Source organism: Eretmochelys imbricata, chromosome 2 (assembly GCF_965152235.1).
Source record: "Eretmochelys imbricata isolate rEreImb1 chromosome 2, rEreImb1.hap1, whole genome shotgun sequence".
In the NCBI taxonomy this organism is placed as follows: Eukaryota; Metazoa; Chordata; order Testudines; family Cheloniidae; genus Eretmochelys; species Eretmochelys imbricata.
The window spans coordinates 86,046,205-86,068,869 of record NC_135573.1 but is presented as its reverse complement, the minus strand read 5'-3'; positions in this window follow the sequence as shown (position 1 = coordinate 86,068,869).

The window sequence follows — 22,665 nt, the reverse complement described above, 5'->3', positions numbered from 1 at the left end:
ATACCAATTTCCTTTGTTATCTCATAAAAGATTGTGGGACACAATCTGAATTTCAGTATTTCATTTAATGTCATTTATTGGCTTTTCCATGGTGTTGTGAACCATAGAATCTTCCCAATTCACAAGCATTAGTGGTGAGATGATATTAGTATCCCCATTTTATAGATGAGGATTGAATGCACAGAGAGGCTATATGACTTGCTCAAGAAATCTGTGACAGAACTCAACCCTGATCTTCTGAATCCTGTGCCTTAATCTTTCTTCAACTTGAGTGCTACTTTGTTATGTAAATATTTTGTTTATACACCCATTGTTATAACATCTGGGCACATAGCATATGTTATATATAAAATATTGAAGCTGCCAACAGCAGGCAACACTTCAGATTACCCTGGTCTATCATAAAGAACCATAACAACAATGCACAGTTGAGCAAATGCTTGATCAAAGTTAGCTTGCATCATGCTTTGATAGTAACCCAAGCTTTGACAGATGGCAGTGACCCTATACTAAAATGCCTATACCTTCATTCTTCAAAGGTCTGTTAATACCAGCAAGAGCTCTTGAGCGGATTTCAGCCATTGCAGCGAAACATAAGGAAAAGAGGCAGCATCTAAGGCAGGCAAGTCCCAAACCATATAAGGGTGATTGGACTGGAAGAGTGGTCTCAACCTTTTTCATGTTATGGACACCCCTTACCTCCCCACTTCACAGTTTTGAATCCATGCCGTCCCTGCAGGAACTCTAGTGCCTGGTTGTATGAAGTAAAAGTGTCATATATCAGGCCAATATTAAGGAGCTATAATGAAAACAAGCTACTTGGTTACATCTCTCTGGGAAGAGGTTTTTTGTTTATTAATATTGAATATCTTCGTGTTGTCTGCAGCCCTTACTGCTCTGATCTCTCTCAAGATCCCTTTGCAGTTTAGTTCTGCCTCTCTGAATGTTTTATAGGTCTCCAATTTTGGTAGTGTCCACAAATTTGACCACAGCCGAATATATACCAAAGAAACTCCCAAAGAAGAGGGACAAAAAAGCAGTTGTTCAGGGAGATGCTTGTTTCTTCGAGTTTAGCTGATCAAAAAAACCCTGTGGGAACTCTGGGAGTGTTTAATTGAACTACAGCAAGGAGCACAGCTGCTTGAATAAGACAAATGGTTCCACTTTGTGACAGAAAAAACTACATAGAACACCTTGAAGTGCTCTGTGGACCACCAGGCTTAACTGCAAATATTTACTAAATATGAGTGCCAAGATGATGGTTCATTTTATCATATGATTTCGATTTGAAAAAGAAAATGAAGGATTGTATTAATTCAGTAACTCCCAAAGAGCTGCAAATGCTGCTTGAGTTAAGAATGCACAGAGGAAGCACCTTTATCACTAAAGTTTGTGCCACTTCAGAAACAAGAGATTCTTTTCAAGTGCTTGTTCACGTCGATTCCAATCAGGTGTGCGCGTGCCATGTGCATGGTCATCAGAAATTTGTTCCCTTAGCAGCGCCCGTCGGGTTGGCTAGGGGAGCCCCTTGGAGTGGCGCCCCCATGGCGCTCAATATATGAGCCTGCCAACCTGACCCCCCTTTAGTTCCTTCTTACCATCTATGGCAGGGTTGGAACGGCATTTCGCTTCCTTGCAAGTGTTCCCTTAGGCTAGTACCTAGTCCTAGTTTTTGTTTTAGTAGTTAGTGTATTATTGTTTATAGTTGGTATAGAAATTGGTGAGTGGGATCGTTCCTATCCTCTTACCCCGCCTTGGGCTTTGGGGCATGCCTCAAGCCCAAGGGTTTAAGTCTTGAATCATAGAATCATAAAATATCAGGGTTGGAAGGGACCTCAGGAGGTCATCTAGTCCAGCCCCCTGCTCAAAGCAGGATCAATCCCCAACTAAATCATCCCAGCCAGGGCTTTGTCAACCCTGACCTTAAAAACTTCTAAGGAAGGAGATTCCACCACCTCCCTAGGTAACGCATTCCAGTGTTTCACCACCCTCCTAGTGAAAAAGTTTTTCCTAATATCCAACCTAAACCTCCCCCACTGCAACTTGAGACCATTACTCCTTGTTCTGTCATATGCTACCACTGAGAACAGTCTAGATCCATCCTCTTTGGAACCCCCTTTCAGGTAGTTGAAAGCAGCTATCAAATCCCCCCCTCATTCTTCTCTTCTGCAGACTAAACAATCCCAGTTCACTCAGCTTCTTCTCATAAGTCATGTGTTCCAGTCCCCTGATCATTTTTGTTGCCCTCTGCTGGACTCTTTCCAATTTTTCCACATCCTTCTTGTAGTGTGGGGCCCAAAACTGGACACAGTACTCCAGATGAGGCCTCACCAATATCGAATAGAGGGGAATGATCACATCCCTCGATCTGCTGGCAATGCCCCTACATATACATCCCAAAATGCCATTGGCCTTCTTGGCAACAAGGGCACACTGTTGACTCATATCCAGCTTCTCATCCACTGTAACCCCTAGGTCCTTTTCTGCAGAACTGCTGCCGAGCCATTTGGGCCCTAGTCTGTAGCAGTGCATGGGATTCTTCCATCCTAGGTGCATGACTCTGCACTTGTCCTTGTTGAACCTCATCGGATTTCTTTTGGCCGAATCCTCATATTTGTCTAGGGCCCTCTGTATCCTGTCCCTACCCTCCAGCGTATCTACCTCTCCTCCCAGTTTAGTGTCATCTGCAAACTTGCTGAGGGTGCAATCCACACCATCCTCCAGATCATTTATGAAGATACTGAACAAAACCGTCCCAAGGACCAACCCTTGGGGCACGCCACTTGATACCGGCTGCCAACTAGACATGGAGCCATTGATCACTGCCCGTTGAGCCCGACAATCTAGCCAACTTTCTATCCACCTTATAGTCCATTCATCCATCCCATACTTCTTTAACTTGCTGGCAAGAATACTGTGGGAGACCGTGTCAAAAGCTTTGCTGAAGTCAAGGAACAACACGTCCACCGCTTTCCCCTCATCCACGGAGCCAGTTATCTCGTCATAGAAGGTAATTAGATTAATCAGGCATGACTTGCACTTGGTGAATCCATGCTGACTGTTCCTGATCACTTTCCTCTCCTCTAAGTGCTTCAGAATTGATTCCTTGAGGACCTGCTCCATGATTTTTCCAGGGACTGAGGTGAGGCTGACTGGCCTGTAGTTCCCAGGATCCTCCTTCTCTTTTTTAAAGATGGGCACTACATTAGCCTTTTTCCAGTCGTACGGGACTTCCCCCGATCACCATGAGTTTTCAAAGGTAATGGCCAATGGCTCTGCAATCACATCCGCCAACTCCTTTCACACTCTCGGATGCAGCGCATCCAGCCCCATGGACTTGTGCTCGTCCAGCTTTTCTAAATAGTCCCGAACCACTTCTTTCTCCACAGAGGGCTGGTCACCTCCTCTCCATGCTGTAGTGCAGTAGTCTGGGAGCTGACCTTGTTCGTGAAGACAGAGGCAAAAAAAGCATTAAGTACATTAGCTTTTTCCACATCTCTGTCACTAGGTTGCCTCTCTCATTCAGTAAGGGGCCCACACTTTCCTTAACTTTCTTCTTGTTGCTAACATACCTGAAGAAACCCTTCTTGTTACTCTTAACATCTCTTGCTAGCTGCAACCCCAGGTGTGATTTGGCCTTCCTGATTTCACTCCTGCATGCCCGAGCAATATTTTTATACTCTTCCCTGGTCATTTGTCCAATCTTCCACTTCTTGTAAGCTTCTTTTTTGTGTTTAAGATCAGCAAGGATTTCACTGTTAAGCCAAGCTGCCATATTTACTGTTCTTTCTACACATCGGGATGGTTTGTCCCTGTAACCTCAGTAAGGATTCTTTAAAATGCAGCCAGCTCTCCTGGACTCCTTTCCCCCTCATGTTATTCTCCCAGGGGATCCTGCCCATCAGTTTCCTGAGGGAGTCAAAGTCTGCTTTTCTGAAGTCCAGGGTCCTTATTCTGCTGCTCTCCTTTCTTCCCTGTGTCAGGATCCTGACCTCGACCATCTCATGGTCACTGCCTCCCAGGTTCCCATCCACTTTAGCTTCCCCTACTAATTCTTCCAGGTTTGTGAGCAGCAGGTCAAGAAGAGCTCTGCCCCTAGTTGGTTCCTCCAGCACTTGCACCAGGAAATTGTCCCCTACACTTTCCAAAAACTTCCTGGATTCTCTGTGCACCACTATATTGCTCTCCCAGCAGATCTCAGGGTGATGGAAGTCTCCCATGAGAACCAGGGCCTGCCATCTAGTAACTTCCGTGAGTTGCCGGAAGAAAGTCTTGTCCGCCTCATCCCCCTGGTCCGGTGGTCTATAGCAGACTCCCACCACGACATCACCCTTGTAGCTCACACTTCTAAACTTAATTCAGAGACACTCAGGTTTTTCTGCAGTTTCATACTTGAGCTCTGAGCTGTCATACTGCTCCCTTACATACAGTGCAACTCCCCCACCTTTTCTGTCCTGCCTTGCAGTGTATGCTGAAAGCCTATGCCTAATAAAGATCCCCACGACTCATGCCTGAGGTGCATCAGTCTGAGCACTGCAAGATTTGTAAGGCTTTCAAGACTAGAACTAGAAAGGAGCATGACTTCCGTTTAAAACAAGTTACTCAAGAAGCTTTCTCTGGGTAGCGGGCGAGTGCATCCCCAGAGATTTCTTGGGAAATCTCTGGGGATGCACTCACCCGCTACCCAGAGAAAGCTCTTCAAGCCTCAACCCCAGCAGCAGCAGAGGCAATATCAGCCTTGCCCAAGGCAGGACACAGATCGCCGTAGGGGCAGGAACAATAGACATTGACCTTCTAACCTGCCTGGGCCCAACCAAGCCATCGTCAGGACCCAAACAAGGGTTTTGAAGGGTCACCCAAGGTCGGCGTACCCACCGCTATCCCAGATCCTTCCCCCAGCTTTCTGAACCGTGTATCCCACTTATACCATGTGTGGTCCCATATAACATCAGACTGCGGGGTTCTTCGCATGGTAGAAGTGGGATATTCTCTCCAATTCTGCCTCTTCCCTCCCCCACACCCCCCTTCCCCGTCCCTCTTCAGGGACCCTTTTCACGAGCAATTCCTTATCCAGGAGGTGCAATCGCTCCTCACCATAGGGGCAGTGGAGGAGGTTCCTTAGGAGCTATGGGGCAAGGGATTCTACTCCCAATACTTCCTTGTCCCCATCTTAGACCTGCGAAGACTCTATCAGTTCATGGTAAAGTTGAAGTTCCGCATGGTCTCCCTGAGCATGATTATCCCTTCCCTAGATCTGGGGGACTGGTATGCCGCCCTTGACATGAAAGACGTGTACTTTCATGTAGCCATTTGGCCAGCCCACAGACATTTCCTGAGGTTTGTTGTCGACCACAAACACTATAAGTTCACAGTGCTCCCATTCGGTTTACTGAAGGCCCCCCGGGTGTTCACCAAGGGCATGTAAGTGGTTGTGGCCTTTCTCTGCAAGAGGCAGGTACAGGTGTATCCCTGTCTCAATGACTGCCTGCTGTGGGGGCGGTCCAGGGAGCAGGCAAAGTCCCAGGCCCGGTTAGTCAGAGATACCTTCCAGAGAGTAGGACGACTCTTCAACATGGACAAGTCGACGCTGTCACCGACCCAACAAGTAGAATTCACTGGGGCGGTGCTTGACTTGGTGCAGGCAAGAGCCATACTACCAGAGACCAGATTTCAAGCACTGACAGGCATCATTAAGACTCTCAGGCAATACCCCACCACAACCACAAGGATGTGCCTCAGTCTCCTTGGACACATGGCGGCATGCATCTATGTGGTCAGGCATGCCAGGCTGAGGCATAAACCACTCCAGGCATGGCTTGCCTCAGCTTATCACCCAGCTCGAGACAGTTTGGACTTGGTAGTAACAGTGCCGAGGCGAGTCTTAGATGCCTTATGCTGGTGGCTGGACCCTCGCCTGGTCCGTGAAGTAGTCCCATTCAGCACCCCTCAACCGTCATTGACCTTCGTCACGGACGTGTCAGACCTGTGTTGGGGGGCCGTCCTAGGAGACATACAGACACAGGCCCAGTGATCACAGTTCGAGATTGCCACTCATATGAATATAAAGGAGCTCAGAGCGGTGAGACTGGCCTGCCAGGTCTTCCAGAGCAGAATACAAGGTCAATGCGTGGTGGTGCTGACTGACAACACCACCGCCATGTTTTATATAAACAAGCAGGGCGGAGCCCGCTCCTCCCCTCTCTGTCGGGAAGCTCTCTAACTGGGATTTTTGTATAGCCCACTCCATTCACCTGGAGGCGTCCTATCTCTCTGGAGTATGGAACGAGCTTTCAGACTACCTCATCACAACTGGTCCATCCGTCCAGATGTCATGCATTCCATCTTCCAAAGGTGGGGGTTTCCCTGGATAGACCTATTTGCCACCATGAGCAACAGGAAGTGTCCAACATTTTGCTCTTTCCAAAAACACAGTCCAGGCTCTATGCACCAACCCTGTGGTGGGCTGTTTCCTGAAAGGTATGGAAAGGCTGTATCCACAGTCCTGGCTGCCAGTATCTGCTTGGGATCTCAGTCTGGTCCTCTCTAGGCTGATGGGGGCCCCATTTGAACCACTGGCTACACACTCCCTTCTGTATCTCTCATGGAAGGTGATATTTCTGGTTGCCATCACACCATCCAGGAGGATGTCAGATTTAAAAGTGTTAACCTCCGACCCCAGTCCCCCCCACACACACACAGTCTTCCATAAGGACAACGTACAACTCAAGTTGCACCCAGCCTTCCTGCCCAACATGGTATCCTAATTCCACATTGGCCAAGACATTTTTCTACCAGTCTTCTATTCCAAGCCACATGCTAATGCACAGGAACAGAGGCTTCACTCACTAGATGTCCAGAGAGCACTAGCATTCTACACTGAGTGCATGAAGCCTTTCAGGAAGTCAAAAGAAGTGTAGCGGTGGCAGACCTGATGAGGGGGCTTCCAGTCTTCTCACAACGCATTTCTTCCTGGATCACAGACTGCATCCGTGCTTGTTATGATCTCGGCAAGGTCCCAGCCCTGGCTATTATGGCCCACTCGACATGAGCTCAAGCCTTTTCTGCCACTTTCCTGGCCCAGGTGCCCATCCAGGAGATCTGCAGAGCAGCAACCTGGGTTTTGGTGCACACGTTTACCACCCACTATGCCATCACCCAGCATGCTAGAGAGGACGCAGCTTTTGGCAGGGTAGTTCTCCAATCAGCGATTCCTTAACTCTGACCTCACTCCCAGGGAAGAGCTTGGGAATCATCTGATTGGAATCAACATGAACAAGCACTCAAAGAAGAAAAGACAAGTCACCTTCTTGTAACTGTTGTTCTTCGAGATGTGGTGTTCACATCCATTCCAATACCCACCCTCCTTCCCTTCTGTCAGAGTAGCTGGCAAGAACGAACTGAAGGGGGAGTTGCGTCAACGGGGTCATATATTGAATGCAATGAGGGCGCCACTCCAGGGGGCTCCCTAGCCAACCCAATGGGAGCTGCTAAGGGAAAAAGTTTCTGATGACCATGCACACAGCACACGCACACCTGATTGGAATAGACGTGAAAAACACATCTCGAAGAACAACAGTTACAAGAAGGTGAATAACAGTCTTTTGTGGCTGGCTTGCTCGAGGTTCCTTCCAATAACCCAGTGGAAAACATGATTAGACTTCCACATCTAGGAATACGTAGCTTTATCAGACAGCTAGTAAGACCATTACCACCTATGCATCTTGTAGTTCCATCTCAAAGTAGAGATTTAAGGGGAGGTAAGCAATAGGTGTGACACTGCTTAGTCTTGCCGAGCAGCCACAAAATACTGTATTCGTTATCTTGAAGACTAAATAGTACCTTTTATTGGAAGTAATAGTAGCCACTTAGTAATTTTGTTAAATATTCTTTGTGCTTCTTCATATCTGATTAGTTTCCCTTTCCTTGCTCCTATTCGAATGCACAGTCATGCTTCTCAGACTGTTAGCTCCAGGATTTAAAAATACTAGTTTGAAAGAAGACTGATCTGCTTATATGTAATCCACAGTACCCCCTCTCCTTTCATCTCGTGGTCCAGAGTTCAGAACTCACCATTATAGTCTGATGGCCTCATTCTAGTCTGTAACATAATCACCATTCCACATAATTAGGATTAATGGCTATACTGGAGAGAGAGCCTTAAAGGAAAGTAATGAAGATGCCAGCAATAATATTAGCCTCATTGCTATTTTACTTTTATCTTTAGAAGGCTCTATCAGGTCTGTTTTCTCCAGTACAATAGCTTAGCTAACAGCCACTTTATGTTGAGAGATGTCCTGCCTCTCAAGATGTACCAGGATTTTTTTTTATTTTCTTTTAAGAAATCACTCGGCTATTTAGCAGGAAATGTTCCAGTGATACATGAGCTCCTCCATTCACTCACACAAACGTACCCCAACAGTGATGCCAGTCCCAGTACTATTCTGCTTTGCAAAATTCTGCCTGGATACTAGAACATTTTACTGGTTCTAAGAATCACAAATTATTCTGTACTTTTCAACACGGATGGATTAAAGTTCACCTTGTATTCTAAGCCAGTCTTTATTATTATTAAGCACTGACAGAGTGTTTTTTCCTGGATAAGGCCCAGTCTTATTTCTCAGGGTGATGATAGTCCCAAAGATAAAGCTTAGATAAAACGCATATCCAGGGGATGGATATACAGAGTATCCAAATTCTTCCTGTAGAATGGGGTCGAGGGAAGTGACTTGATGCTGAAGGGAAGAAAAAATGTGAAGGTACAAAATCAAAATATTCATGAGTCTACAAAACCTTTTCCAGTAGGAGTCGTCAGGCCAAACACTATGCTCATCCCTGGCACAAGGAGTGGAAATAGCACAAAGAGTGCATCCCTCAGCTAAGTGCCCTTCTCACAGGGACTTCTAAGGCAGTAGGGGCGTAGGCATTTATTCCATTGATCTAGACCACAACCTGCACATAATTCACACAAGTGTACATCTTGTTACACAGCAGTAGGGGGTGGTGTTAATCTACCCACTAGTACCTCACACTTCCTGGTTCCCTAGCTACTGATGAAACCCATACATGTGCACCATGGTCATAGCTCTAATGCCAAAGCCTGTCAGTGATACTAACATGCAGCACAGTACTGAGATTGACTGTGGTACAGCCTCTGGCAAAGCAGTGCTTCCTTTATGTCATCCTTGGAATAGACATTAGACAAACACTTGTCATAATAACATCTGCTACCTATGAAAAACATAAATGGTTAATGCTAAGCACATACCTGTTACAAGGTAGTTGTAGTGTGCTGATGTACAGTGTTTTTAGTATTCTCCTGTATAAGTGTATACCTGACCTAGGAGGACTCTGGGGGGTAAGGACAGAATCACTCTCCTTCCATTTAATAAATTAATCTGGACTTTGCATGTGCCTCTGTGCTAGGAACATACATTCATGGAAAGGTTGTTTGAATCCCTTTGTGGGAAAATAAGAGGCAAGGAGTAACTTTCATTTGAAACCATTGTCAAGTTGCCAATACATAAAATTTTCAGAATTTATGCCTGTCCTAAAGTTTTGGTAACTTGTAGTTCCAATCAGACTTCTGAGCAAATCTAGGAGCTTATTTTTGGAGGATTACCCTTACAAAATTGCTGCAATTTGTATGAAGTCATGTTGCTTCATATTTTGCTAATAACCAACTACATACATGTCTGCAAAGACATGTCTGAATATCCATGATTTCATGATGCTTCCCCATAATGGACAAATAAATTGCCCTTTCTTCATGCCAGAATCATCCTTGGCAATTTCTTAACCATACATGAAGACAATATGCAATGACTACTATGTAATAAGCTACCTACTAGTGTAATGGAATAAATTAATTACATCATCAATGAATTGACACCTACTTGTTCTGAAGTCCTACAGCTTGTGTCATATGCATTAGAGACAGATCCCTTCAGAAACAAAAGCTAGTTTGTGCCCAAATGATGGTAACAAACCCCATGGAAGTTGGCTCCTTGCTCAAATTGCATAGAATTACATACTTTTGACCAGGAAGACAAGTCAGTCATTGAGGGCTGACACTGTCCTCTCTGGTATGGAATGGGCTTTTCATCATTGTGGATAGCTGACATCTAACACTGCAGAGTAAGAGAAACCAGCTAATGCCTCAGCAGGACAAAGTTCACGGCTCCATTGAGTTGGAAAAGATCTCACTCTCTTGAAACATCAGGTAACGTTATCAGCCTGTTACACTCAACTTGATTAATGACAATGATTAATACACAATTTGGGGGGAAAATTATCTCAGCAGTCTTTACAATAGCAGCCATCATCCATATCTCTGGGCATCCAAAGCAGAAACCGCGCTCCAGAACCAGTTCTCAGATGACCTCAGCTCCAGTACCTTTGAGAAGCTAAGGTTGGAAGTCTACCAGATGCTGGATGACAGACAGCAGAAGATGCTGCAGAGTCTACAGAGCTACTTTGAGAGTAGAAGTGAGAGCCTACACCTGGTAGAGAAATACAGAGAAGACTTTATTTGAAGCGTAACATATCTTCAGGTGGGCTGGAGAGCTATTTGCTAGTCTGAAGAGGCCATTGATACCCAGAAAGGCTGGCACAAGTTAGACCATCTGCAGGCTGGGTACATGAAAGTCATTGAAGGGAAGGCTCATGAGCAGGCTCATGTGGGTCAGGATAGAGAGGAAGAGGGCACTGAAACCCAAGGAGGGTGGAATGGGAGTTTTCAAAAATGTGGAAGGAAACCTTAACAGAGCTGCCACTGGGGAGCTTACCCCAGCTCCAAATCCACAAAGATGTCCACTACCAGCCATATAAGGGACCTGGAGAACAGACGGAGTCTGGTCAAGTAAATGCTTCATACAGCCTAGGGCTAGCTGAGATACCAAAGAAAACCCTTCCACATGAAGGAGGAGTATCTGGACCTGGCACGGTACAATATGGAGTTTCTAATGCAGGAATGTTGGTGTGAATTGAGTTTGCTATGTCTCTAAAGGAATAGGTATCTTGGGCTGAAGGTCCACTTATGTAGGGATTACTGCAGGGAATTGCTGCAGATAATCAGTGAGAGGCTCCAGCAGGAGAATCGTGGGAAACTTCACACCAGTGCTTCCTTCCAAGTCTACCTGAAGCTTCACAATCCAGAGGATGTGGCCAGTGCCTTCCAGAAGATGCATGAAGACTTTTGCAAGAACAAAAGTCCTCAGCATCACCTGGAGGAGCTGAGACGTCAGTATTACTGCACCTTCAGAGACATTTACTACAAGAAGGATGCCTGCCAGAAGAGGGCCTTTGATTTCTGCAACCAATGTCCGCAACCTACCCTGCAGGACTGTATGACAAGACTCAGGATAGGAAAACCTGGATGATTTTTTTTTTCTGCTGCAGAGAATGCATCAAGTACAGCAGCCAGAGCGTCATCAAATTCACCATGCAGAAGAAGCTGCTGAAGGAGATGGACATCAATGACTGTGTGAAATACATTGACAGCAATGAAGTGTTTGTCAAGGCCTGGATCCAAACATGTCTGATAGATTGCTACAGAGAGACCTGGATCTTTGGGGAAGCTGGAGAGAGGGATTATAGCCATAATAATGAAGAGCACAAAGATACCTTCACAGTTTTGAGTTCTGGGACACATTGTCCAAGAAACTGGTCATGTCCAAGTCCAAAACCTCTTCAGAAATATGGTTGGCATCAGGCAGTTCTCAGCCGCCATCCAGACCTTCCTCCCCAAGGCGTAAGAAGGAGCTGAGTGTGGAGATGATCTCCACACAGCTCCGGTTCAAGTCCCAGGATGAGCTCTTCGAACGAGTGTTGGGTTGTAGGAAGCAGTATCCGTTCTTCATACACCCCTGTGAAGCCAGAGGCAGGAACCACAAGGAACAAAGGGCTGTCATCTTCAGAGAGGTTATTGTCCTCCTTTCTGCAGATGACAGCCCCTTGTTCCTTGTCAAAGCTATCTGCAGCAACAGTATCATCCTCATTCAAGGGAAGAGTTCTTGGCCCCTCAACGTTGTGCAAAGTGGCTGTTCAACTATATAGCCAGCCAGTAAGACTTCCTGGGTTCTATCACAGAGTGGTGAAAGTACATCTTCGTTATCCAAAACAGACTTTCTCATTCCTATCACTTACCATGTTTTGCAATAGGAAATATTATAAGCTGCTTCTGCCAGAGTTGACTGGTACCGGAACAGTGTAAGTAAACACAGAGGGACTTTCTCTTCCACTGTCTCCTGCAATGACAGAACATTAAGGTGCTGATCATTTTCTGTCATGTTGAAACCATGTTATCATAAATAGCACAGTACCGCTTCAGAGCACTACATTTATTTATCCATCTGCCGCAGTTAATGCATTGGATACCACACCCATTGATATCATTTAGTTCATATCACACAAACACGCTCAACATTCTACACAGCTAATATCTGCAGTTAAAAACAAACCTGGTCAAACAATACTTCAAAATAATATTTGGACAAATTGTCCTAAGCTCAAAGCCCTGGTAGATGAAAATTCACAGTGAAACACTAATGGAATAGAGCACCTATGAAAACAATAAATAATTGGATTTACTTTATAAAAATACACCCATTGTAATATGTGGATACCTTCTTATTATTTATTGCTGAACAAAAAATATGCATGGCACTTATACTCATTTCACTGCCCTATGCTCTCAGAGCTTGCAGATAAATATATAGAGATATGGATCATATCGCTATTTTGTGCATTCACAATTACCAACCACACACAGCAGCCACATGTCATTGATTATGATGTGCAGTCTGTAAGCTCTTTGGACCAGAGGTGATCTTTTTGTTCTGTGTTTGGAGAGAACCAAGCACAGTGGTGCCCTGATTCATGTCCATGGCCCCTAGGTGCTACCACAACACAATTGACTATCTTAGGAACTTACAGAGCTGCTATTACCAGAGTATCTGAGTGCCTCACAATCTTTAATGTATTTATCCTCACAAAACCTCTGTGAAGTAAGGAAATGCTATTATCCCCATTTTACGGAAGGGGACATAGAGAGACAGAGGGAGACTTAAGTGACTTGCCTAAGGTCACTCAAAAAATCTGTGGCAGAACAAGAAATTGAACTGGAAACAGGTCTGCAAAGTCTGAAGTTAGCACCCTAACCACTGGACAGCCCTTCCTCTCTATAATAAGTAATAGTTAATACACAAATTGCCATGCTATCCCATTTGGCAATTTGCATACTGCTCCTGTTTTTATAACCTGGCTTATCACAAACAATTCTTAAAGCATCCACTGACTCCAAAGTGACTTAACACTGGGCTTTGGGTTCTAAAGTAAGAGAAATCATTAGCGGAAAATTAAAATAAAATAGAATTCAGATTGAAGAATCCTGCATCAGTCTGGTATGGGCAGGCGCGTAGGATCACGTTTGCCAGAAAGAAAAATCCTATGCATCATAACATTCCGTGTAGCTTGCTTATTCACCATTACCACCTCATTCACAAGGTTCTGTCACGTTCAGCCTGGCATACGCATCGTACTGTCTACAAATAAACGCAGAGTGCTCAGGAGAATTTAGACAGATTATAACTAAACATGATCACCGTGCTATCGAAAAAAATACCATCTTGTGTTTCCTAAGATAAAAGATGCATCTGCTGCACATAGTTCTGATGCACAACTAGTTAACTTAATTTCCACAAGCAGCTCTGTAAGGATGAAATTCACTTCTCAGCAGAAGGCCAGCACAAGACTAGCTGTGCACGTCTTAAATCATACACAAACCCTCAAAATAGCTGTCAAGGTTCCTTCCCCACTCTGAACTCCTAGGGTACTGATGTGGGGACCTGCATGAAAGACCCCCTAAGCTTATTCTTACCAGCTTAGGTTAAAAACTTCCTCAAGGTAAAAACTTTGCCTTGTCCTTTAACCCTATGCTGCTACCACCAAGCGTGTTAAACAAAGAACAGGGAAAGAGCCCAGTTGGAGACATCTTCCCCCAAAATATCCCCCCAAGCCCTACACCTCCTTTCCTGGGGAAGGCTTGATAAAAATCCTCACCAATTTGTACAGGTGAACACAGACCCAAACCCTTGGATCTTAAGAACAATGTAAAAACAAACAGGTTCTTAAAAGAAGAATTTTAATTAAAGAAAAGGTAAACAAATCACCTCTGTAAAATCAGGATGGTAAATACCTTACAGGATCATCAGATTCTAAACATAGAGAATCCCTCTTGGCAAAACCTTAAGTTACAGAAAGACACAAAAACAGAAATATACATTCCATTCAGCACAGCCTATTTTACCAGCCATTAAACAATAGGAAATCTAATGCATTTCTAGCTAGATTACTTACTAACTTTTTTACAGGAGTTCTGAGCTGCATTCCTGATCTGTTCCCAGCAAAAGCGTCATACAGACAGACAGACCCTTTGTCTTCCCCCGCTCCAGCTGTCAAAGTATCTTGTCTCCTCATTGGTCATTTTGGTCAGGTGCCAGCGAAGTTATCTTAGCTTCTTAACCCTTTACAGGTGAAAGGCTTTTGCCTCTGGCCAGGAGGGATTTTGTAGCACTGTATACAGAAAGGTGGTTATCCTTCCCTTTATATTTATGACGCCGCCCCCCCACCCCCCCCCAAAATCACAGATAGGGTGAAGCACTGGCTGTGATTTCTTCCTGGAGCTCTAGGAGAAAACAGAGTTAATAAGACACATGCACCTCTAAATATACTACCAAGTGTATAAAGACTAATAATATTTTCCACATCTCAAGGACGATTTTAACCAGTTGATTCTGGGAAACTTTCATGGAGAGTGCATCAGCCACTTTGTTAGAAGCTCCTGAGATGTGTTGGATGTCGAAATCAAAATCTTGGAGAGCTAAACTCCACCGAATACATTTTTTATTTCCCGTGGCGGTATGAAGCCAGTGCAGCGCAGCATGGTCGGTTTGCAGGTGGAAACGCCGTTCCCAAACGTGTGGGCATAGCTCCTCCAGAGCGTAGACAATGGCGTAACGTTCTTTTTCATTGATTGACCAGTTGCTTTCCCTCTCAGACAGCTTCTCGCTGAGAAACACTACAGGATGGAACTCTTGATTCAGTCCTTCTTGCATTAAGACTGTTCCCACACCACGCTCGGACGCATCTCTGGTTACTAGGAACGATTTGGCAAAGTCTGGGGCCCTTAGCACAGGGTCAGACATGAGTGTCGCTTTAAGCTGGTTAAAGGCCTTGAGACACTCTTGGGTCCACTGAACGGCATTTGGCTGTTTCTTTTTGATTAGGTCTGTCAGTGGGGCGGCGATTTTGGCTGTATTGCGGTACAAGTGGCCTGTAATATCCGGCCAAGCCTAAGAAAGATTGGATCTGTTTCTTTGACTTTGGGACAGGTCACTTTTGGATAGCATCCACTTTGGCCTGTAGGGGGTTGATAGTTCCTTGACTCACCTGGTGTCCAAGGTAAATCACTCTGTTTAAGCCTATTTGACACTTCTTAGCCTTAACAGTTAGTCCTGCCTCCCTTATTCGCTCGAAGATTTTTTGTAGATGTTCCAGGTGTTCTGCCCAGGAATCCGAAAATATGGCCACATCATCAAGGTAGGCGACTGCATATTCTCCTAATCCCGTTAGGAGACCATCTACAAGTCTTTGGAAGGTGGCAGGTGCATTCCGCAGTCCGAAAGGGAGCACATTAAATTCATACAGCCCAACATGTGGTGACGGCTGACCTTTCCTTGGCAGATTCATCTAGTGGTACCTGCAAGTACCCCTTGGTTAAGTCCAAGGTAGAGATGAACTGGGCCCATCCCAGTTTCTCCAATAGTTCATCTGTGCGTGGCATTGGATAGTTGTCTGGGCGAGTTACAGCATTTAGCTTACAGTAGTCTATGCAAAAACGTATTTCCCCATCTGGTTTGGGAACTAGAACCACTGGAGGTGCCCATGCACTGTTAGAGGGGCAGATTACACCCATCTGTAGCATACCCTGGATCTCTCGTTCTATAGAAGTTTTAGCTTGAGGAGACAGCCGGTAAGGTTGGGCTTTAATTGGGTGAGCATTATGTGTGTCAATGGAGTGGTTTGCCCGTTCAGTCTGTCCTGGGGTGGCTGAAAACATCGGCGCATAGCTAGTGCACAGCTCCTTGATCTGCTGTCGCTGCATATGCCCAAGGGTCATGGAGAGGTTCACCTCTTCCACACCACCAGCACATTTCCCTTCATAGTAGACAAATTCAGGCCGCTCAACGTCATCTCCTCCCTGGGCTATAAACTGACAAACCTTTAATTCTCTGGAATAAAAGGGCTTCAGCGAATTAATATGGTACAAGTTAGGCTTTCGGTTGGAGGTGGGGAATGCTATGAGATAATTAACAGCTCCCAGGCGCTCTTGGACCGTCAATGGCCCTTCCCACGACGCTTCCATTTTATGGGCCTGGAATGCCTTTAAGACCATGACCTGGTCCCCAAATTTGAAGGAATGAGCTCTGGAATGTTTCTCATACCAGGCTTTTTGCTCTTTTTGAGCATCCTTTAGGTTTTCTTTAGCAAGAGCTAAAGAGGTTCAGAGGGTGTTTTGTAGGTTGGTTACAAAGTCCAGAATGTTAGTTCCTGGAGAAGGCGTAAACCCCTCCCATTGCTGCTTCACCAACTGTAATGGCCCCTTAACCTCACGGCCATATACAAGTTCAAATGGTGAAAACCCTAAACTGGGATATGGTACAGCTCTGTAGGCAAAGAGCAACTGCTGCAACACTAGGTCCCAATCATTGGAGTGCTTATTTACGAATTTACGTATCATGGCCCCCAAAGTTCCATTAAACTTTTCCACCAGGCCATTTGTTTGATGATGGTAAGGGGTGGCAACCAAGTGATTTACCCCATGAGCTTCCCAAAGGCTTTCCATAGTTCCTGCCAGGAAATTAGTTCCTGCATCTGTGAGGATGTTGAAGGGCCAACCTACCCTAGCAAAAATGTCCGTTAGTGCCTGACACATGCTTTTAGCCCTAGTGTTGCTTAGAGCTACTGCTTCCGGCCATCGGGTGGCAAAATCCATGAAAGTCCATATGTACTGCTTTCCTCTGGGTGTCTTTTTTGAAAAAGGACCCAGAATATCCACAGCTACTTGCTGAAATGGAAATGAACCTCAATGATGGGGAGTGGCTGTAGAAGGGCTTTGACCTGGTCTTGGGGCTTTCCCACTCTTTGGCACATCTCACAAGACCAGACATAGGTAGAAACATCCTTGCCCATTCCCTCCCAGTGGAATGACTTTCCCAAATGGTCTTTGGTTCTGTTCACCCCAGCATGGCCACTAGGATGATCGTGGGCTAAGCTTGATAGCTTGACCCGGTACTTAGTTGGAACTACCAACTGTCTCTGAGGATGCCAGTCTTCCTGGTGTCCACCAGAATTTCCTTGTATAAAAGTCCTCTTTCTACAACAAACCTGGATAGATTAGAAGAACTGAGAGGCGGTGGGTTGCTCCATGCCATCGTCCAAGCTCTCTGAAGGCTTTCATCTGCTTCCTGTTCAGTCTGGAACTGCTCCCTTGATGCTGGAGACATCAGTTCCTCATTGGATTGTGGACCTAGGCTTGGTCCCTCTGGAAGCGATGTAGGGGATGGGGCTGTTTCCGTTGACTGTGAACCGCTCTCTGCTGGTGCACTATGTTGGGGTTCAGGCTCCAGCTGAGCCTTTTTTGCAGGTTATCTGCTGGTGGTGGTGCAGGTTCGGAGGGGCCCTCTGGTGTTGAGGTTGCAAGTACTGGATTCAGTGCTGGCAATGGTTCTGGTGCTTGTTGTTCTGCGGGTTCTGGTTCAGAGACTGGCTGTGTCTGGGTCTCTGGGACTGGATCCACTACTGCTGTTGCAGACGTTGGCATGGAGTCCGGGTCCATCACCTCTGACTGGGTCCTGGTAGAAGTTTCCAGAACAGAGCTAGGTGTGACAGCTTGCTTAGCCTGGCTGCAGGGGACCATTCCCACCCTCTTGGCTAGCTTCACATGATTGGCCAAGTCTTCCCCCAACAGCATGGGGATTGGATAATCATCATAGACTGCAAAAGTCCACATTCCTGACCAGCCCTTGTTCTGGACAGGCAACTTGGCTGTAGGCAAATTGAAAGAGTTGGACTTGAAGGGTTGAATCATCACTTGGCTCTCTGGGTCGATTAAATTGGGGTCCACTAAGGAAGCATGGATAGCTGACACTTGTGCTCCAGTGTCCCTCCACGCGGTGACCTTCTTCCCGCCCACACTCACAGTTTCCCTCCGCTCCAAGGGTATCTGGGAGGTATCTGGGCCTGCAGACCTCTGGTGTGATTCCGGTGCAATGAACTGTAATCTGTTGGGGTTCTTGAGGCAGCTGGCCTTTACATGCCCCAGCTCGTTACATTTAAAACATCGTCCAGCTGACGGGTCACTGGGGCGAGGTGGGTTGCTGGAGAATGGTGTGGCGGGACGATAAGGTGTCTGGAGTGTTCCTTGTTGTGTAGTTGGGGCCTTGGGCTGCCCCTGGTAGTAGGGTGTGGTCTGAGGTTGTCTCTTCTGGTATCCGCTCCGACTGTGACCAGGGTTGTTTCTCTCTCCTCCCTCCACCTGTTTTGTTCTGATTTGCCCTGCCTCTCTGGTGGTCTAGCACTGCTCGTATTGATCAGCATAAGAAGCAAGACTTTCTGCTGTGTCCATTTTCTTATTCCTTAAACACTGCTTTATTTCCTCCTTGGACATATTCAGGAATTTCTCCTGAGCCATCAAATCACACATTCCTTCAAAGCTAGTTACACCCCTTCCTTTGACCCATTTATCTAACAGGTCCTTCATCTGGTTTAGATAAGCCACATTACTTAACCAGGTCCTCTCTTAAGGGCTCTAAATTTTACTCTGTAAGTTTCAGGTGTAACTTGAAATTGCTTTAAAACCAAATCCTTGAATTTATTATAGTCAGATGCCTCATCAATAGGCATCTTATTGAATATGTCCAGAGCCCTTCCAGTCAATTTTGCGACCAATGTGGTCATCTTGTGAGCTTCAGGAATTTTATGGAGTGTGCACAGTCTCTCAAAGGTGAGAAAATATTCAGCAATATCACTGGATTCATCATACTGTGGACATAGTCACTCCCATTTTTGGATTGTTGGGTAAGGATTCTTAGGTTTATCTGGTATATTCTGCTGAGCCTTTGCTTTCTCCATCTCCAGTGCATGCTTCCACTCTTTTTTTCCTTTGCCTCCGTTTCTTTTTCCTTTGCCTCCATAGCTCTCCTGTGGGCAGCCTCTTGGGCTTTTTCTGCCTCTTTCACTGTCTCCAATCTGGTTAACTCCAGTTTGTGTTGTGCCTTGGTTTCTGTCATCTCTATTTTTAACTAACTTTACACCCGAGAGTTAGAAAGAAAACCACAAAACAAACAATAACAAAAAAAAAACAAGCTTTTAAAATTTTGCTGTGCTGTAATCTGATACCTATGTTCTCTGATAGCTATTCTCAGCCTACAGAAAAATCCGTTAAAAAAGCTAACATCTCTGTCTCCAGGCAAATAGACAGAAAAACCCTCTCACTGCTCTTAGCTAAAAAAAAACCAACAAAAAACAAAAAAAAAACTTTTCAGGTCTGTGAAAACTTGTGAATTTCCCTGCAGGAGGTTAACTACCCTGCCTTTAGGTAGAGAAAACTCCAGCTGAAAAAAGAAAGATCCCTTTTGTTATGCCTGCTGCTCTGTCCCCCAGGCAGACACACAGAATTTACAAAACCTTTTAAAATCCTGCTGTGCTTCTGGTTCAAAATGATCCCCAAAAAAATCTCAAAATGATCCCACCTCTGCCAACTTCTGTCAAGGTTCCTTCCCCACTCTGAACTCTAGGGTACTGATGTGGGGACCTGCATGAAAGACCCCTTAAGCTTATTCTTACCAGTTTAGGTTAAAAACTTCCTCAAGGTACAAACTTTGCCTTGTCCTTGAACCCTATGCTGCCACCACAAGCGTGTTAAACAAAGAACAGGGAAAGAGCCCACTTGGAGATGTCTTCCCCAAAAATATCCCCCAAGCCCTACACCCCCTTTCCTGGGGAAAGCTTGGTAAAAATCCTCACCAATTTGTACAGGTGAACACAGACCCAAACCCTTGGATCTTAAGAACAATGAAAAAACAATCAGGTTCTTAAAAGAAGAATTTTAATTAAAGAAAAGGTAAACGAATCACCTCTGTAAAATCAGGATGGTAAATATCTTACGGGGTCATCAGATTCAAAACATAGAGAATCCCTCTTGGCAAAACCTTAAGTTACAGAAAGACACAAAAACAGAAATATACATTCCATTCAGCACAACCTATTTTACCAGCCATTAAACAAAAGGAAATCTAATGCATTTCTAGCTAGATTACTTACTAACTTTTTTACAGAAGTTCTGAGCTGCATTCCTGATCTGTTCCGGGAAAAAGCATTACACAGACTGACAGACCCTTTGTCCCTCCCCCCGCAGCTTTGAAAGTATCTTGTTTCCTCATTGGTCATTTTGGTCAGGTGCCAGCGAGGTTATCTTAGCTTCTTAACTGTTTACAGGTGAAAGGCTTTTGCCTCTGGCCAGGAGGGATTTTATAGCACTGTATACAGAAAGGTGGTTACCCTTCCCTTTATATTTATGACAATAGCTATTAAGTGTTTCTTGGGGCTACTGGTGGCCTGCTGCAGGCCTGCTGCACGGAGGTGAACTTCAACCCCTTCGCCTGATTCAATCCCAGTGCTAGAGTCGACACAAGGACTGAAAGGCATTTCCTTTCTGCTGTTGCTGTGGCCAAGGCACAAGCTAGGGCTGTCATGGGGCTGCTCTATCTTAATTTTCTTGGTGCCATAAATTTATGGTGTTTTGCCCATGGGGAATTGGAAACTATGACCACACTCTGTCTTGTCCCACTGCCTCCTCTGCACCCCCAGCCTTGCTTCAGAGTATCCCCTGCTCTGGGGTTTTTGTGCTGGCTGCCCCAATGTACGTGCCAACTTTTCATGGCGGTGGTGGGTGCTCGTGCCCCACCCCTGGCCCTCCCCGCATTCCATCCCCTTCCCCCAAAGTTCCTGCCCCAACAGCTGTTTCATGGCAGCAAGCACTGGAAGGGAGGGGGGGAAAGCAGGCACGCTGCGTGCTTGCGGCAGAGGTGAGCTGGGGCAGGGAGCTGCCAGTGGGTGCAGAGCACCCACCAATTTTTTCCCGTGTGTGCTCCAGCCCTGTGTGCCCCAAGTCTAAGTGGCTGAAGTGCACAACCCCTTTCTCACCTATTAGTCACCCTATCCCTGCAGAGCACACAGCACTGGCTCCTTGCATAGAGCTCCCATCAGAGTCATAACGGGAAGCCTAATTAATTAGCATGAATAGTTATAATGATGTTATGCACACTGCACATACACCCAGAACCTTCTAGCCCTGGAAATTTTTCCCACTGATATATGTCTTGGTTACTGAGCAGACTGCACACTGGGTTGTGCCATCCAGCTACAGCATGGTAAATGAGCTGTAACCTAAAGAAGCGTCTTTTATCACAGGTATGGCTGCAGGTGTACATGGGAAAATGATAAAACCAGCAATATTTATAACTAATACATTGATAAGGGCTGTCATGCAATGTAAAACTAATGACTGAGGCCAGCTACCCCAGCTATTACGTGCTGAAATGTTACAGCTACTAGAACTGCCAATAGTACTGCTTGATCTTTGCTCAGAGTAAGTTCAAAATGCCAGTAATAGAAGACTTGTCTAGGTAAACTCTCCTAATAGTCTCATGATTAGTCATGTTTAGAGTCCTATTCTGGGGCTTTCCAAGGCAGCCCTCTACTTCCATGTCTTTCTTTCAAAGTGTGCTATTAGTGTAGCCATAGATACAAATTGCATGCATATTTATAGCCTCCATCACTAGTGACTTTCTGTACTACCATTGAATTGCTCCTTGGCACTTGCACAGCTATTACTAATGCAATGCATTCAGCATTATTGAAAACACTGCTTTGGTGGGTAGGTGGCAGTTTTGCTGGCTAACTGAGCTCCTCATTTAATGGCTGTCGCTGTTGCAGGGTGAGCTGTGCTTTAGACCACTTCTTGTCCCTTTTGAGGGCACTCTTCAGGTAGCAGGCCTGGTTTTCTTCATCTCTCAAGGGTGGAACCAAGCAGTTCAAGGGTCTCTAGGCTGTTTTCCAACCATGTTAATACAACAGACACAACTGGTTTTGGCATTTGTAAGCTCTTTCACCCCAAGGAACTGTGACAAGCTGATTAAAGTGACTGAAAGACAGCATCTTCAAAACAAAGTATTCTTTATTTGTTTACCCAAAGATCCATAGCAATTCGAGACAAGGGTTAAAAGTATAAAGGTCTCTATGCCTAGGTCATACCTACACTATATTCATGCCTTGCCAGCGTTGGCTAAATCCTACTGAGCCCAGCCCTCCATACACCTGGGCTGGGAGTGATAGAGAATGCCCTGCTGCATCCTCTCGCTCTCTTTTTCAGAGACTTCTCCCTAGATGCTGCTGAATAGATGCACCCTTTGTCCTTAGACCAGGCCGATGATCACAAAGGTCCAGCCTTGGAATCCATGAAATTTTATAATGTATCCCCTAGGTTTGTGGATACGAAATCATGCTATCCTGGATGGAGCCAGACAGGGACATTCCCCAATTAAT